The 17166-nt window shown below is 42.6% G+C and overlaps 1 protein-coding gene across 10 annotated transcripts in view; it reads right to left on the bottom strand.

The window, feature by feature from the left end:
* The window catches only part of LOC120554149 (receptor tyrosine-protein kinase erbB-4-like), a 300052-nt gene that overhangs the window by 214793 nt on the left and 68093 nt on the right, over positions 1-17166 (bottom strand). The window contains exon 1 of one of the 10 annotated variants that reach the window (XM_039792828.1): positions 6726-6783. The exons of 8 other annotated variants lie outside the window; for them this stretch is intronic. The gene's annotated coding sequence lies outside the window, so the exon portion shown is untranslated. Of the gene's footprint in view, positions 1-6725; positions 6784-17166 lie in introns of those variants that run through there. One more of the 10 variants, XM_039792829.1, reaches the window with a different exon arrangement.

The following is a 17166-nucleotide window of genomic DNA, read 5'->3' as shown; positions in this document are numbered from 1 at the left end:
ATACCCCACCTGACATCTTTCACCAAACTCTTTGTCCAAAAAACATCAATATCCTACACATCAAGTCATCATGAGTAAAAAGGAAGAGGATGGTATGCTGCTATTTCTAGATACCTGTGTTCATGAAGATTGATGGGAGCATAATGGCCACTGTGTACAGACGGAGTGCAGCATGTCTGAGGAGCACTAAGGGCTAATTGGTACAAGGAGTAGATGATGAGAATCCCAAGCCAAGATCTAGACCCTCAACAGGGACCATCCGAAAGTGGGACGTGGCTGGGCTGTCAGAACATGTAGCAGAGTCTTCAAAGTCTCAGGAGCTCACACCATTTAACACCGTAAGAGCTCTGCTGGTACACTCTGAAGACAGGGCTCCCCGAGAAAGATTGGAGTGAGCATTGCCAGAGAATATTTCATAGGTCTTGCGATAGTGCAACGTAGAAAAGCTTTTTTGCACACCTCTTTTTGTCGGGCAGGAGTGTAGGATATGATCAAAAGTAGCAGATCAGGAGCTTTAGAAAGAGTCCCGCACACAGACCATTATACGAGCAATAATTTATTTAGAAAATACAACGTTTCGGTCTTAGACATTCATCAGGTAAATAGGTCTTGTGATAAGAACTAAACCACCTCCATGACAACTGGGCAAGCCCCATAATGCCCATGGGATGTGGCTAAAAAGAGAAAACCAACAGATGCAACAAAATGCTTGAAAAGAAAAAAAAGTGAATATTCTTCACATTCACAGCATAACACAAACACATATGGACCTAACATATTTCAAAAAATGCAAGTAAAAACAGTTTTGTATGGCAGGGCACTTTTAAAAGAACCACTGGACAGGCTGGACAGCGGGAGATTAAAACTTTAAATAAAAGGTCACCTCCACACCTGCCCTGGTCTCTCTCCTGGAGACAAATAATTAAAATAAATAAAATATAGATCGATAGATTGATAGATCGAGAGATAGATAGATAGATAGATAGATAGAGAGAGAGAGAGAGAGAGAAAGAGAGTTATGTAAATAAATAGCCCGGAGTCGCAATACAAAATAAATTCTATCCCAATATTAAAGACATATTATTTAACCTAAAAAAATTAAATAAAAACTTTTAAAAAGGGTCAAAAATAAAAAAGTGCCACACAATAAATCACCACAAATAATTTAAAATACATCATAGAATAAAACCACACTGTTAGTAAAATGCATAAAACCAATGGCATGTGTATTATCATGTTAAAATTAGGGTTAAGGTTAGGGTTAGGTGCCTTGAAGTCAAAGGTCGCAGCGCTGCCTTGAAGTCGACGCTGGGGGCTTAAAACACCATTGAGCCTGTCAAACATACGGCCCATGGGCCAGAACCGGCCAGCCAAAGGGTCCAATCAGGCCCACTGGATGACTTTGCAAAGTATGAAGTGGTCTGGCCCACTTGAGATCAAATTAGGGGTGGCCCATGAACTAAAATGAGTTTGACACCCCTGGTCCAAAGGTTTGGTCTTCCCACCATTGAGTCCAGCGTCATGAAGCCACTACATTATTGCAGCTTCCTTATCAAAATATCGCATGGACACGCTGGACAAAATATCCAATAAAAGCAGCTTCTCAGAAGATATCTCCATCTCACACCAAAGCATAAAGATCTAACTTTCAACCCCAAGTCCATCATCAGCTTCACTGGGAAGAGCAGCAGTGATCTGAGCTACACCTGAAGGATGCACTTGAAATCAATGTTCTCCTTTTCTTTTTGATATCCTTTTTTTCTCGCCTGCATCCTCTGTCTGCTCCTCTGAACGGTTTGTGAAGCATTGAAGTTCACTCTGGGTTTTGAGGTTTGGAGGGAAGCCGTCTGGAATATTTCTGGTCACATTTAAAAAAAAACAGGGTTACTATTGGATTTACTGGTTTGAAATAAAAATTCCAACGACCTTTGCAGCTCAATCTGTATTACGATGGGCCTTTAAAGTGATGGTTCGGAGTAATTCACCCTAGGGTCCTTTGCACCATGACCTCGAGCCAAACACCCCCCCAGAAGCTTTTTTCACCTGGGTCGAACATTGGGAGAGTTAGCGTAGAGTAGCGTTATCAGCTGAATAGCTTAGCGCAGGGGCTAACGGACCCACGTTTGTATCTGGTAAATGACCCCACTAATAATGCCCGAAATGATACCAAACGTCTACAAGTAGTACAAATAGGTTATGCTCTCATAAAACGATGGATTGGAAAGTTTGTAAGTACACCAGAAGTTTATGTAAATAACACTTGCCTGCTGGCTTCTGCTCTCTGCGGTTGTTGTTGCTGCTGTAAGACGAGTGCTTAGGGCCGTCGACAAATTACAACACCGAAAAGAGATGCAACAAAAATATTTATTAATTTAACTTTTTTTTAAGTAAGTGCTGTAGTATAACTAGCAGGAGACAAGTAATAATTGAGGTAAGTTTGGAGACATTACCTTATTTAATCATTGAATTAATACATATTTTTGTTGTAACTCTTTTCGGTGTAGTAATTTGTAGATGAGATGTTTGGCTCGAGGTCATGGTGCAAAGGACCCTAGGGTGATTTACTCCGAACCATCACTTTAAACTGTCGCCAACAGACAGAGAGATTAAAAGAGACAGATATAAAGTTCCAAAGAAATCAAATGTACTCCTTCCACATTCGATAATTTCATTGTCACACTGCAAGAGTGTCATTTCTAGTCTGGAAATAAAATAGCATAAGCGTTTGAGTTTAAACATGAATGAACTCTCCAAAGGCGTCAATACATTTTCATCTGTATGCCAGATTACAGTCTTGTTCACCAAATGTATTATTTATCTCTACTATAGAACTCCCTTGTGTTATTAAGAAGATACCTCAGGTATAAAACTTGAATGGATGACCATTGTCAGTGCTAATTGAGGTTATTGGAATCAGCCAATGGGAAAAGTGTCCTCCCATCACATGAAATATTAATAGGCCTGGATTTAGTCTTAGAAATAAAGTGGCTACAGCCATGCTAGCGGCTCTGTGAGGCTGTACTTGCTGAATGCTAACATCGGCATTCTAATACTGGCAATGCTAACATACTGTAAAGATTTTAGCGAGTCTAATGTAGACCATGTTCGCCATCTTGGTTTCGCGTGTTGGCATGCTGTCATTACAAAGTACAGCTGAAGCTGATGGGAATGTCATTTGTTTTGTAGGTATTAGTACTGGACTAATAAAAAAAAAATTGAACTGATGATGGCGCTAAAAGAAACGTTAAGGTGTCACCAAAGTTTTTATAAATCATCCTGAGGGGTACATTAATGTGTATACCAAATTTGGCAATCCATCCAATATTTGTTAGACATTTCACTCAAAACCACAAATGTGAACCTCATGGTGGCGCTAGAGGAAAGTCAGGAGATCACCAAAGTCTAAAGCAGAGATCTTCAACAGGGCAGCTGCATGGGGGCCACCAAATTATTGTTTATTACTTTTTTGAATGGGTTTTTCCCCAAAAATTTAAATATATCTGAAAATATACATTAACATAAATCCAACATATTACATGAAAAGATAAATCGGCCTATTCGTAAAAAATCAACAACCTCAACAACAATGATGATAGGCTTACTGGCCTATAGGTAAGGTAGCCACTACAGTATAGCCAGCCACAGATACAGTTAAAGGAACACGCCGACTTATTGGGACTTTAGCTTATTCACCGTATCCCCCAGAGTTAGATAAGTCCATACATACATCTTCTAACTGTATACATACTGGGAACTATATTCTCAAAAGGCAAAGCACTGCTACTTGGGCGGAGTGATTAGCGCAACACCTGAAAAGCACCGTTGTTACTCTCTGCTCCTCACCACGGGGCTTCTCAGGTGCTGTGAGCAAATCACTCCGCCCAAGTAGCAGTGCTTCGCCTTCTGAGAATATAGTTCCCAGTTTGTGTACGGTTGGAAGATGGCTGCGTCTGTGACTATACAATATGTAAATAGGAAAATGTTGGCGTTATTTTGCCCCTTATTGGGAGCAGTAGGCTAGATGGAGCCAGTTACCTCCAGGATCTATGCTAAGCTAGGCTAGCGGTGGGTGCGCCAGACAGAGTTACAACATGCACGGAGATGAGAAGGGTAAGTATGGACTTATCTAACTCTGGGGGTGACGGTGAATAAACTAAAGTCCCAATAAGTCTGCTTGTTCCTTTAAACTTAATGTGCCTTCCACATGTATGTTTGACATGAAAACATGATATATGAATGTGTAAATCATTATTTTAATAGCTTATCAATATAAGGCACCATAAAAAGATATGCGTTTATGCTTTTGGCCACCCTACACGTTACTGTAGGCCCAGTTTATTATGCAACTCAATTTTATACAATATACATAGTAGGGGGTCCCTGTTCGTCTCTCTTTCACGTTACGTGTCCTTGGCCTAAAAAACATTGAAGACCCCTGGTCTAAAGCAGTCATCCTCAGAGGACCATGCACAAAATGGCAGGACTTTTGGTCTATATCAAAATCCCTAAAGCCATGCCAGAACTGCTATAACTTTTTTTTAAATCTGAACACCTTTTGCAGTGTGCAGTGCAGAAGGAGTTAGGGGGTCTACACTTCATAAAGCCCAAAAGGTGAAAAGAAAGCACAATGTGCACATCAATTCAGAAGGCAATACAGAAGAAGTCACTCAAGCGTGAGGAATACTTGTCTGCCACAAACTCAAAGCTGTTGCATTTTCAATAGTGATTTTCAAAGCGTAGTGGTAAAGTCAGCATATGAATTAAATATTCTCTTCAGCTATTCTTTCAGTTGCAACTACACAAGCATGCTGTTGTTACCAAAACAGAACATGTTAGCTCGGCCTGGTTTAAACTCTCTTCTTGACATTTTAAATCGTGCGTAATGAATATCAGGTAAATGGAAAACAGGTCAGTGTTGGTGGGGAATCATACAGTGAGATTTTAAATGGAATCTTCCCCTCCTTAAGCTTTCATTTGGTGATTTTACAAGTTTTAAAAGCTCAGTGTGAGAGCAAAGAATCTGACTGAGAATGTGACTTTGAGACAGCGATTTAGAGCCTCATTAACTGCACAAATGGCGCAGTGAACATCCACCTCTCAAAAGAAATATGTAAAAGTCTGTTGCCACTGAGGACTTGCGTGTGGCTATGGTCTTTGCTGTTGTAGAGAACAGGCCAAGTCCAGTGAACCTCACATCAAAAATAGATCGCAGAGCAGCAAATGGGTTTAATAGTGTATTGATGGCAGCCTTTGTGTAACCCGGACCACAGTGACCCCACTTTGACGGCGACGTCAGGAGGGCCAGCCAAGGCTCCCGCTTAATGCTGCGTAGCTAATCACCTCAAAAATCGACCACGGAGTGGCTGTGTGTGTGTGTGTATGTGCACGTGTGAGCTTATGGTGTGCAAATGCAAACATCTATTGAGTCAAACTGCTCTGTAATTAGCCAAAAATGAGAAGCAGCAGCAAGGTTTAAATGTCTGGCAGGTATTCATTAATTGCTGATGGAAACACAGGGAGGGTGGGGGTCAGTTCATTTCCCCCGCTCTTATCTGCCCGGCACAGAAAGGTGCTCGCAATTGTCATGTAAAGTGTATGTTTCTGACTGGCACGCTATCAGCGCATTTCGGGAATGATTGCTGTTTGAGAAATGTTTGGCAGGCAAAAACCGTTCGCAGAGGGAACACGTTTCTTTTGGGACAATTAGCCGGTTCGACACTAATCTGTCCCAATTTTTGACAGCTGATGTTTTGGTTTTTTCCATTGTGCTACATCAAAATGAATGAAAAAGACCAGGTGAAAGGAGTAGTCGATACTTAAGTAAAAGTACCAGTTCAACAATGTAACAATACTGCATTACAAAATAAAAGTCGGTCATTCAAAATCCCACTTAAGTAAAAGTTCAAAAGTCTTAAAGCAAAACGTACTTAAAGTATCAAAATTTAAAGAACTCATTCTGTAGAAAAATGGCCCCTAAGAGACGTGTCCCTTCCAGTGGGTCACATTCATAAAACACATAGAAGGTATGGATCGTTGAAAGATGTGAAGAAGTTCTATTACACAAATTTGTAATGACTGTTTTGGACTTTTGCTCTCATTTTTGCAGGGGGGGGGGGGTCACAAGCCAAAAAGGCTGTTAATTGCATGTTTAACTTGAACCTTTTTTTCTGCCAAATCTCAATGAAAAACTAAGAGCTAACTAAGAACGTACAGTAAAGTACATTTCTCTTTGAAATGTAAAGGAGTATAGGTATACAGTACTAGCATAGCATAAAATGAAAATACTCAAAACTGCATTTAAGTACAGTATTGGAGTAAAAGTCCTTAATTACTTACCACCATTTAAAAAAAAAAAAAAAAAAAAAGGTTTCTATTTTTTGGGTGTAGTTTCAGTAGATTTTGGAAAAATAAAAAAAAGTAAGTAAATATATATTCTTATGGAAATTCAGAACAACATATCAACAATGCTAATGCACCAAAATCTGCAAATAAATATTTAAGCATGCAAGATGACTGTGCGGTCAACAAATCGGCCACTATTGCAGCCTCTCCCCGTCTTTTTCCCCTATTTATCTCTCACTCAGCATATAATGATTACATTTGCATTCCAATCAACTGCACAAGACCGTAACCACAATGAATAACCCATAGACTTTCATGAATTATGGCATTCACCGTATGATGCTCATACATAATTAGGAGGAATCACGATAAATAAGCCATACATTACTCTTGACATGCAGCGACCCTTCTGCAACCGCAGTGGGGAGGGAGGAGAGATGGGATACATGGCTTACCTAGAGGAGAGGAGGGAAAGAAAAAGAGGGATCATCATGTCAGTGTCATAGAGTATTCATAATTAATATCCCTTAAGGGTGAAGCTGGCAGACGGTGATGCAGCATGAGGTGTAAAATACAGTGTAAATATCCCATTTGTTTGCAACTATTTTGCTCCTTTTCTCCACAAGTGTTGCAAAAAGCAACTCCAATCAATCACAAGACTACTTGCTGCAGTGGGGATTTTCTTTTGGACATTGTGATGACAGAAGAGGAAACATAACTTGAAGTTGGCTGTAGTTTTTGGACAGAGCATAACACATTCAGTCCTACTGTGCTAAAAAACAGCATTTATTTAAAAAGGAGTTTTCTTATGACAGTCCCCTCCCGTCAGTCGGATGATTTGTTTTGGTAAAAGCAATTTTCTTCCAAAAAAAAATCATAATATATATATATATGTTAGTTTACAGATACAGTGCAGGGTACAGATCTAGCAGGATCACCATCACAGCTATGCACACACACACACACACACACACACACACACACACACACACACACACACACACACACACACACACACACACACACACACACACACACACACACACACACACACACACACACACACACACACACACAAAGCTCTGGATTTCAGCAGCAAAAATAGGCCAGTAAAGCAAATAAGCCACTCTGATCTTTATTTCAAAAGGAAGACATATGATGTTTATCTCAATAAAGTAAAATCGGAGAAATATGTCAAAAAGCCGCAACGCAGGGAAGGCGAAAGCGAGAGGGGAAGAAGGATAAAGTGAGCGAGACAGGAACAGAGAGTTTGTGTGTGTGTGTGTGTGGGGGGGGGAGGGGATAAAGGAAAGACACCACAGGAGCAGGGCAGCCTCAGGGTTTTGCCGTGCACCCATTGATTTCTCATTAGTAAATTCAGACCTCGATTTCATCAACCTGGGCAAAGAAAGACAGCTAACGAAAGCATGGCAGGTACTTTGGTCTTTTTTTTTACCGCCAGAGGACAACTTTCAAATCTCCTTTAGCTGGTGATTAGGCAGGGAAGCGGATCTGGATTCAGTCATGGAGCCTCTCGCCTGCTCCTGGAATGAAACCCACTGCAAGGCTTTGACCAGCAAGTCTCTGCCCAATTAGCCAGTCCCACAAAAAACAGGATTTCCTGGAGCATAGCTTTTTGAAGAGATTGATGCTTCATTAGGTAATGCTATTGAGTATTGTTCCTGCATCTAAAAAGGCACTTGAGAAGGGATCGTGGCCAGCTCAAAGGACTTACAAAGACATTGGGTATTAGACATATCCCATTTACCTGATCCTACTACTAAAAAGTAGAGAAAACGCTGGTCAGATAGTGCTTTTCATTGTCCAGTCAGATGTAATGATTTCAGAGCAGGCACAGCTCTCAGGTTAGGCAGTAATGTGCACTGAATGGTTGGTTAGGCGCATCTTTTTCAGCAAATTGGACAGGGTAACTCTAGATTTAAGCATGTGCGGTTAGTCAGGCTCATTCATTTCAGAAAATATACAGAACCCTCATTAGATGGCACTGTGTACTCTGCAGCCACTGAGTGGAGGAGTTGCTGCGAAAGGACTTATTCTTTTGTTTTTCTTTTTTAGTGTTCACTTTATGAGAATAAAGATTGGTTTTATCTGTCAAATTTCATATGTAGGGAGAAAAACTGCAGGACTTGTTAAAAATAATATTGCGTTTTATTGCTGTTGGACTCAGACAAGAGAGGCATTGCTTCTGATACATCAGCCAGAAGATCAGGTGGATTGTTGCTGGATAGGTTTTCATATCTGTGACATCGGTGTGCTGGACGGCAATGAAAGAGAGAGTGTGAGAGTGAGAGAAAACAAGAGCGAGGGAGATGTGTGGCTTTTATTTTTCCACAGCCAGATAACAGAGAGATGAAAGAGGTCGCTATTGATCTTATCAAAATATAGAGGTTCCATCACTGGCGTTATTTTACTAGGCACAGATGCAAACGTATACAGAGATACACTCTTAGCATTTATTACTAGGTAGCGTACAGATGGAGCTGCTATTGATACAAACACACACATGCAATCACACACACACACACACACACACACACACACACACACACACACACACACACACACACAGCTGCTGTTGCTACCTCTAATTAACTCAGTTTTCCAAACTAAATAACTGCGGAGGCACGAATAGCCACATCTGGGAGCGGTGCACTCGGCATCAATCTGAGACAGCCGGCTTGAGAATTAAAGAGGGGTTGGGTCGACCAAGCAGCTGCCACACGCCACAGCAGAGAGGATGGAGCAGACACGTGGCGGCAAAATAGAGACAATCCTGAGATGTGGATTCTAGATGGTGGACACAGGACTAAAACTGTATCTTCATCCAGTGTGGAAAAAGTTGGCAACACAAATTGGATAGAAACTTCTTCACGTCTAGGCTTAGCTCTCAAAAAATGAGTGCTAAGTGGTTAAAGATAATTCGAACTGGGGTTTTACTTACGTAGTCATTTCTATTGGTTATGGTAACACTGTACTCACTAGGGCTGCACAAAATATTGGTTATTTTTTAAATCGTCATCGCGATATTAATTGGTGCAATAAACACATCGCGAAAGACACTCAGGGCCCTGTATTAATGATATATATATTAAGTGCACGCCGTGAAGCGCCTGGCGCAGCTGCGTTTAGGGCGTGTACGAATCCACTTTTGGTAGTTTGACAGCAAAAAAGGGTCTGTGCGCCAGGCGCATGGTTCAAAAGGGTTGTACTTATTAATTCATAGGTGTGTTTTTGGGCGCAACTTGCAATAAACCAATCAGAGTGTCATCTCCCATTCCCTTTAAAAGCCAGGCGCGTTTGGACCTTGGTGCGTTGCTATTATGATGGCGCATTTTCTAAGCAGGAAGGAGAGATTTTCAGGAGAAGAAACTGGTGGCGAGCAGATCATATCATAATACTATTTCACATTGTAATATTTTTATTTTTAATCTATTGCATGTTTGTGTGCTGCTGCGCGTCCCTGTGTGTGTGTGTGTGTGTGTGTGTGTGTGTGTGTGTGTGTGTGTGTGTAAGTGTGTGTAACAGGCATAGTGTGCACGCGCTGTGCATAAGCCTAGGCGCATTTGACTAATTTGCTGTTAAAATAACAATGAAATGCTGCGTTATTGACTTTAGACCAGGTTTTTGTTGGTCAATGGCGCGATCACTTTCCGCTGCCTCAAGATGGCAATACGCCAAGAGTGCACCTGAACACATCTCCCTGTAAGACCAGCACGCCCATGGGCGCCCAGATGGGCGCAGGTGCATTTGCTATTTAAACAATGCGGGCGCTGGACGGGAAATTGACAACTGTCAGTCTTAAACTAGCAAAGACACTGGCGTCGGGCTTTGTGCTGCGCCGGGTGCTTAGATAGGGCCCTCTGAGATTTTTTTGTGTTAGCTGAAAGAAAATATGTGGCCTTGACCAACTGCCACTTTACTCGTTTGAAAGCCATGATGTCTCTCTCTCATGGGTGGGCCAAATTCTCTGGGCGGGCAAAGCAGAGAAAGAGGAGGTAACCTTGCTCCTTATGACCTCATAAGGAGAAGATTCCAGATCGGCCCATCTGAGCTTTCGTTTTCTCAAAGGCAGAGCAGGATACCCAGGGCTCGGTTTACACCTATCGCCATTTCTAGACACTGGGGACCATAGGCAGGCTGGGGGAACGCATATTAATGTTAAAAAACCTCATAAAGTGAAATTTTCATGCCATGGGACCTTTAACGTCGGTTTTATTTATCGCAAGTAATATCGTTAGCGCGACATCCGACCACATTATCGCCTATTTTCCTTATATCGTGCAGCCCTAGTACTCACAACAGGAATTGCTAAGATTGGGGACCAGACAATCAATTTAATATCTTAATAAGCTTTATAGACCAGAAATAAAGAATTAATGAGAACAACCTTTACGGTGTAAAACAATCTAATTGGCTTGCGTATATCCTCCGGCATAACTTGATCTTTATCTTATTTACTAACAACATATTGACATTTACGGCATTAACATTAAACTGCAGACAATCGCATGGCTCATTACTCATTACTAAATAATTCACAAGATATTAATTCATCCATTGGTTGCAATGTGGCTATGGTATGCATGACATTACGAAGTGGTACCAGAACTTTTTGGAGAATATTATTACCTGACTGACAGCAGAGAAGTAGCGGTAGGGGAACTGAACCTTGATCATCTGTAAATAAATCATGTGCCTGTCCATCACGCTCAAGGCAACGCCGATACTTTCCACCACATTATTTCATTGCAAACTTCTAATCTTGTATCTCTCAGACAACAACTGCCTCAGCTGTTGATGCAGGGTGGAGGAGAAACAGCAGGCAGGATCCATCCTGTGATCAAAAGACTCATTTTATCTTCTTCTTCTCTTTCCGCCAACACACACAAAGCTCACGCTGCACGGGCGTGACTGCGCACCGAGGCAGTGGATGAAGAGGAGAGCGGCAGGGGTGTGCGTGCGTGTGTGTGTGTGTGTGTGTGTGTGTGTGTGTGTGTGTGTGTGTGTGTGTGTGTGTGTGTGTGTGTGTGTGTGTGTGTTGTGTGTGGTGTGAGAGAGAGTGTGTGTTGAGGGTGGGGGGTGATGTGATGCGTCGATCTTCATCAACCGGGGCCCTTAGTGATGGGGGGGATTAGTGGGTGTAAAGCACTGGAAGCACTAACTAGTGTCATGATGGGAAAAGTGTTATTTAGGTTTCCATAAAGTACATTATTAATCAAAATACCTCTTTTTCATTGACAGACTGTGATCAGTTACTTCCCCCGGACAACATCCGGAAACAAAAACGTGCCCTTTTCTCTTTTCTGGGTTGATTTCCCACAGAACACTGACTCACACGCACTTGTGGGAGGGGGCAAAAGAGTGAGCTTCACCTCACCAAGTGTCACGCGGCTGAAAGTTTACCTCAGTCGGAGAATAGCTGGCGAGGCACAGTCATAAAATAAAAATGATGTTGTCTACAGAACCCACAGTGTTTGTTTTTCTCAAATTTAGAGGCGGCTCTGGTGTGAATAAGAAGGCAATGTGTACCCCAGACTGGGATACTGAAGAAAATAATACACCAGCTATCATTCTTTCATCAGTTATCAAATTGCCTATACCTCACCACTGAAAAATAAGCTTTAGTTCCTGTAGCAGTCTGACAGCAGATGTTCAGTTTGCTATTTTGGGAGTGTTTTTTTCTTCAGAATATCTTTTATTTCTTTTGATGCCTTACGAAGGCTTCTAGCATCAACTTTGCGTGTGCACAGACATCATGTAACCCTCCCCGAAAACTCTTCGCCCTCTCGACAAACACTGTAATATGTGGACGTCTGTTAAAAGATTCCACGATTCAAAAAATAATAATAATTGGCCTCAATTGTCATGAAGCTAAGCATTCCACAGTAAAAGTACATATTGCTTGTAGTCTACTTTACACAACAGCATGCACATGCTGTTTTCTCTCTTTTTCGATTTGATCTCTCTCTCTCTCTCTCTCCCCTTTCATTATCTCTCTTTCTATTCCCAAAAGGAAATCAAGGACACACCCTTGCTGTACAAACCTCCCAAGAGGAGCAGTGAATTTCGAAACATTGTGTATGTTAGTGTATAGTTAGTAGACGTTTGTGTGAAGGGGAAGCAACAGCCGTCACCCAGCGCCGGAGGAGAAATGCCCTCCAAGCATAATTGCTATGGATCTCCCCGCTGCATAAACGGCGTTATCACAGTTTGTCTAATTGTGAAAGCTGTGATCTGCATAAAGAAAGGGTGAGCCTGTGTGTGTGTGTGTGTGTGTGTGTGTGTGTGTGTGTGTGTGTGTGTGTGTGTGTGTGTGTGTGTGTGTGTGTGTGTGTGTTTGTTTGCAGGGGTGGTCAAAGCTGTTCTCCCTTTCCTTCCCATCATCTGGCTCTCTTTATCATCATAAAAGTCATTAGCATAAAGGTCGGATTTGTGTAAACAGAGAAAGTGGGCTTGGAGAAGGTTCCACATGGATGAGGCCACCTCGACACAGGCCCCAACTGAACAAGTTTGCGCGACGCCGCCTTCGGTGTGTGCAGGCGAGCGTGACAAAGACAGGGAGCCAATGGACCTGAAACATTTGTTTGTGCAGTAAAGGCCAGGCATTTCCACAAACAAAAAGCTCTACAAGTGCATGTGACACGTGACTCAATGTGTAACATTTCCAAGATGCACCGTTCTCCGTGTTTTATAAAAAAAATAAAATTGGACCAGCAGCGCAGCAGCAATGCTTTGGACGGTTTTATTTAGAGTGCCCTCTTTACGATAAACTATGTATACCCTATTAGGGTTGTGCCGATGGACGATATGGATATCATAGGCCGAAATCACGATGGAGCGCCACCATCGTGATGCCACGCCCCCCACCCTGTCAGACACGCTAATCCTATTCGCGGGCGCTGGACGGGAAATTGACAAGTGCGTCAGTCTTTGCGCTGTGCTGCGCAGGGCGCAAGATAGGGCCCCTTAAGCGGAAGCTACTTTTTTCCCCTTACGTGCAACTTATTTGTGAAAAAGACCATCGCTTTGAGCAGACTGGATTGGCTGTAGTGATACGTTTTCTCTCTCTCTCTCTCTCTCTCTCTCTCTCTCTCTCTCTCTCTCTCCGTCAGTTGTAGCTCACTCTACCTTCTACTAACGTTGGACACAGCAGTCTCGAGCGAGAGAGAAAAAAGTGTTAACGTGGAACGCTATCCCACTTTCCTTTCTCCCCTCATTGGACTAAGTATGTGGACACTACCGTGTGCGTGCATCAATAAGTCAGTCTGATGTCCTGTTGGTACGGGACGATGTTATGCAGGATTTATGAATGTACGTTAGCAACAGTAGGCTAACTCACGAGGGTGCTATTTAATGTGTGAGCTAATATTGCGCATCTGTTCATGTGCGCTGCAAGAGTTATGTTTCTGTTTATTGAATGCGTTATTCAGTGAAAATATAACCGATAATGTAGTTTAATCTCAGTAATGATGGTATATTAGGTTATTACTGTCGCTCTGTTGAAGGCAAACGTCCCACTGTACTGTTGTTACGCAGATCACGGACATCTGAATGACTTTACTGCGTAGTTAAGTGAAAGTAGGTCAGGTTGTAAAAAACTTCCCCTACCAGCAGGGCACCATTTACAGAGGGCATTTAAATGTATGTCTGATCGTTTCTATGTTAACTGTTAGCCCACAGTAGTAGAACAAAATATTTATGTAAAGACATATGAGATATAGTAAAATATCACCGTCCATCGCCATGTTTTACTGTAAACATCGTCAACTGCCAATTTAGGGGACATCGCCCAACCCTATACACTATGTGACCGAAAGTATGTGGACACCCCCTGTCCACATATGTGTACTTTGTGTCTGGGGCTTGGTTTTCATGCTTTGGGTGAGGCTACGTATAGGTTCCAGTTAGGGCAACTCTCCATGCTACAGCAGCATACAATGATATTCTAATGATAATAAGAATAAAAATGCCCAAAACGCCTTTCGAATGAAATATGGAACTATGACGCCAAAGGTTTTTATTTCCAAAACCACTCTCGTATGTATTGGCGATAAAGTTATATAACCTTAAGGAGAAATGCACATACTGTAGATGTCAAATAAAAAATGTAACAGCCCACTTCACACACGCACACCTTCCACCTAACACCGTAAAGGGGAGATGTCAGTTTTAACAAAACCTCTCAACACTGAACAAGACGTGTCATTTCACCTTTCCCACTGCTTCGGCAATACAAATCTCTCTAAATTCCAGCAAACGCGCACCAGAGACTTTCCACGAAATGGAACACACACACCGGATTGATATGATTTCCAGCAGGGATGGCACTGGTGAAGGAAAGTAATTACCTATTCATCCCACTTCCTTATTCAACTTTTCATTGTGCTTCACACAGTCTACTTTATTCTATTCCAACAGGCAGACCTCTCTCGACTTGACTGCTCATTTTATCTGGGATTGGAGCGTGGTGGCACGAAGCTTTAACCGCCTCACGGTTAAAAAAAAAAGTGGAGCCATTTAAAAAAAATCCACTGCCGGGGCTCACCTTCCATTACCTTGCAAGTCAGTGGGATTCTTGCAACTCCAGACAAATCAGCTTTGAGAAGTTACTTGCAGCTACAGGCGTAATTTAGCCGTGTGCGACAGCCGCAACGTGTTCGTTTTAAAACAACAAAAGAGGGCATTTAAATCCCGTCCACACCGGAGGGGAAAACAATTCATCACTCTTTTAGACTAACATATTCTTCATGGCACAGCCATGTTTTGGTAAAACAGAAAAGTCAATCAAAAGTCAAAATCAATTTGATTATCTGATATCAAATCGTTTACTAGAACCGCTTTAGAAGACAGAGATCTAATATTTAATAGTCCACATCTAATTTTCCTATTCCGTTCTATCGTTACAGTGGTAGTTTTAATTCCAATTAGGTTGTTAAGTATAGCCCCTCTTTTGTTTACCTTTGATTTAACCGATCTGAGTCGGGGGACAGACACCGTGGTTATGGGACCATGAGTGGGCGACTGCCCCAACGGAAGTACAGAGAAGATGATGTCTTGATATGAGAGCGGCTCCGTCCAAAGTGGGATGATCCTAATCAGAACAGGCTTTCTCCAGAACGCCCTCCAGTTATCAACGGAGCCCACATCATTAGCTGGGCACCACCCCGACAACCAGCAGTGGAAGGATGACATGCGGCTGTACGTGTCATCGCTGATCAGGTTTGGCAGGGGTCCAGAGAAAACTACTGAGTTTGCATATATGCACAAAGTGACTTAACATTCATTTTAGTGATCTCCGATTTGCGCAATCGGGTATCATTACCACCTATGTGAAGTATGATCTTAATGTATTTACGGTTATCTTTAGCCAGCAGCTTTAGATAGGATTCCACATCGTCCACTATGGCCGCCAACGCCAATGTTCCACAGTACAGAGCTCCCAATAACCAGAGTTGGCTTCTCAGCGGGTGTGTCACTGAGTGGGGAGAAACCGTTAGAAAGGCGAAGATGTTGGGGAGAGCTAGCGCTACGCTTCCTTTGGACAGCCACCCACTCGCCCGGCTGCTCGGGGCCTGCCGGGGGACTGCTAACAGAAGCTACAGTATGTTGGCCCGCACCAGCTACAGAGCGCTGGCTAGCTACGGAAGCATAAGATTTTGATTCCATGGTGCAGAGCTGTGCCTCCAGAGCAGCAAAATAAACTACATTTATTGCATGCATCTTTATCACTAAAGGAGGCAGAGGAATAGCTAAACGTTTGAGACACAGAGCAAGGGAGAGCAGGAGAGGGAGAGGAATTAGGAAAACCATTGCTAATGGCTAAGCAAAAGTAGCCAACTGCTGTCGGCGCGGCGCTCTCAGCCTTCTCACAATGCAGGAAATTAAGTCTTTGACACTCAAAATGGCCTTGACCGACTGCCACTTTGCTCGTTTGAAAGCCGTGATGTCTCTCTCTCATGGGTGGCCCAAATTCTCTGGGCGGGCAAAGCAGAGAAAGGGGAGGTAACCTTGCTCCTTATGACCTCATAAGAAGCAAGATTCCAGATCGGCCCATCTGAGCTTTCATTTTCTCAAAGGCAGAGCAGGATACCCAGGGCTCGGTTTACACCTATCACCATTTCTAGCCACTGGGGGACCATAGGCAGGCTGGGGGAACTCATATTAATGTTAAAAAACCTCATAAAGTGAAATTTTCATGCCATGGGACCTTTAACTAACCTGAAGCGTCAGGTAAGGCCCTTTCAGACGGGGAGGTATAAAGACGGTGCTGTTAATTTCTTGGAAAAATGAAAGCCCTGAAAGCCTCAGTAGTAGTTCTCCCTGCTGCGATGTTCCTAATATGCAAGGGGCCAGTCAATAAGTAGATATAGTGCTGTAGTCAACATGCATACACGAGGAGTTAACTACTTCCTGTAAAAATGTCCATGCTGGATAGAGTGATTCATCTTTCCAATAGGGAGAAACCGCGGTAGATAAGTGATGGCCCATGGTCAGCCTTGTAAATGAAGGGGCTACGGTGAAGGTGCCCTTGAGAGCTTTGTGAATGTTTGTGTGTGTTCAGTGTCTGTATAACCCAGCGGGTGAGGCAGGCGAAGTAGAGGGAGGTTTGATGTCTCCCACACATAAACCATGATTAACACAGTTGGGTTTCAAATATCCCAGCGCCGCCAAGAAATAGTGCTTTACTGCGCTCGTGCACGTACGTGAGCGTGCACAGGAGTGCACGCTTACACATGTACAACACACAAATACATCCAACGTTCAGAGACGAGGGATGATAGACAGAAAGAAAGAAAAAAAAAA

This window comes from Perca fluviatilis, chromosome 24 (assembly GCF_010015445.1).
Source record: "Perca fluviatilis chromosome 24, GENO_Pfluv_1.0, whole genome shotgun sequence".
NCBI classification, from domain to species: Eukaryota; Metazoa; Chordata; class Actinopteri; order Perciformes; family Percidae; genus Perca; species Perca fluviatilis.
This window is presented reverse-complemented; position numbering and strand designations above follow the sequence as displayed.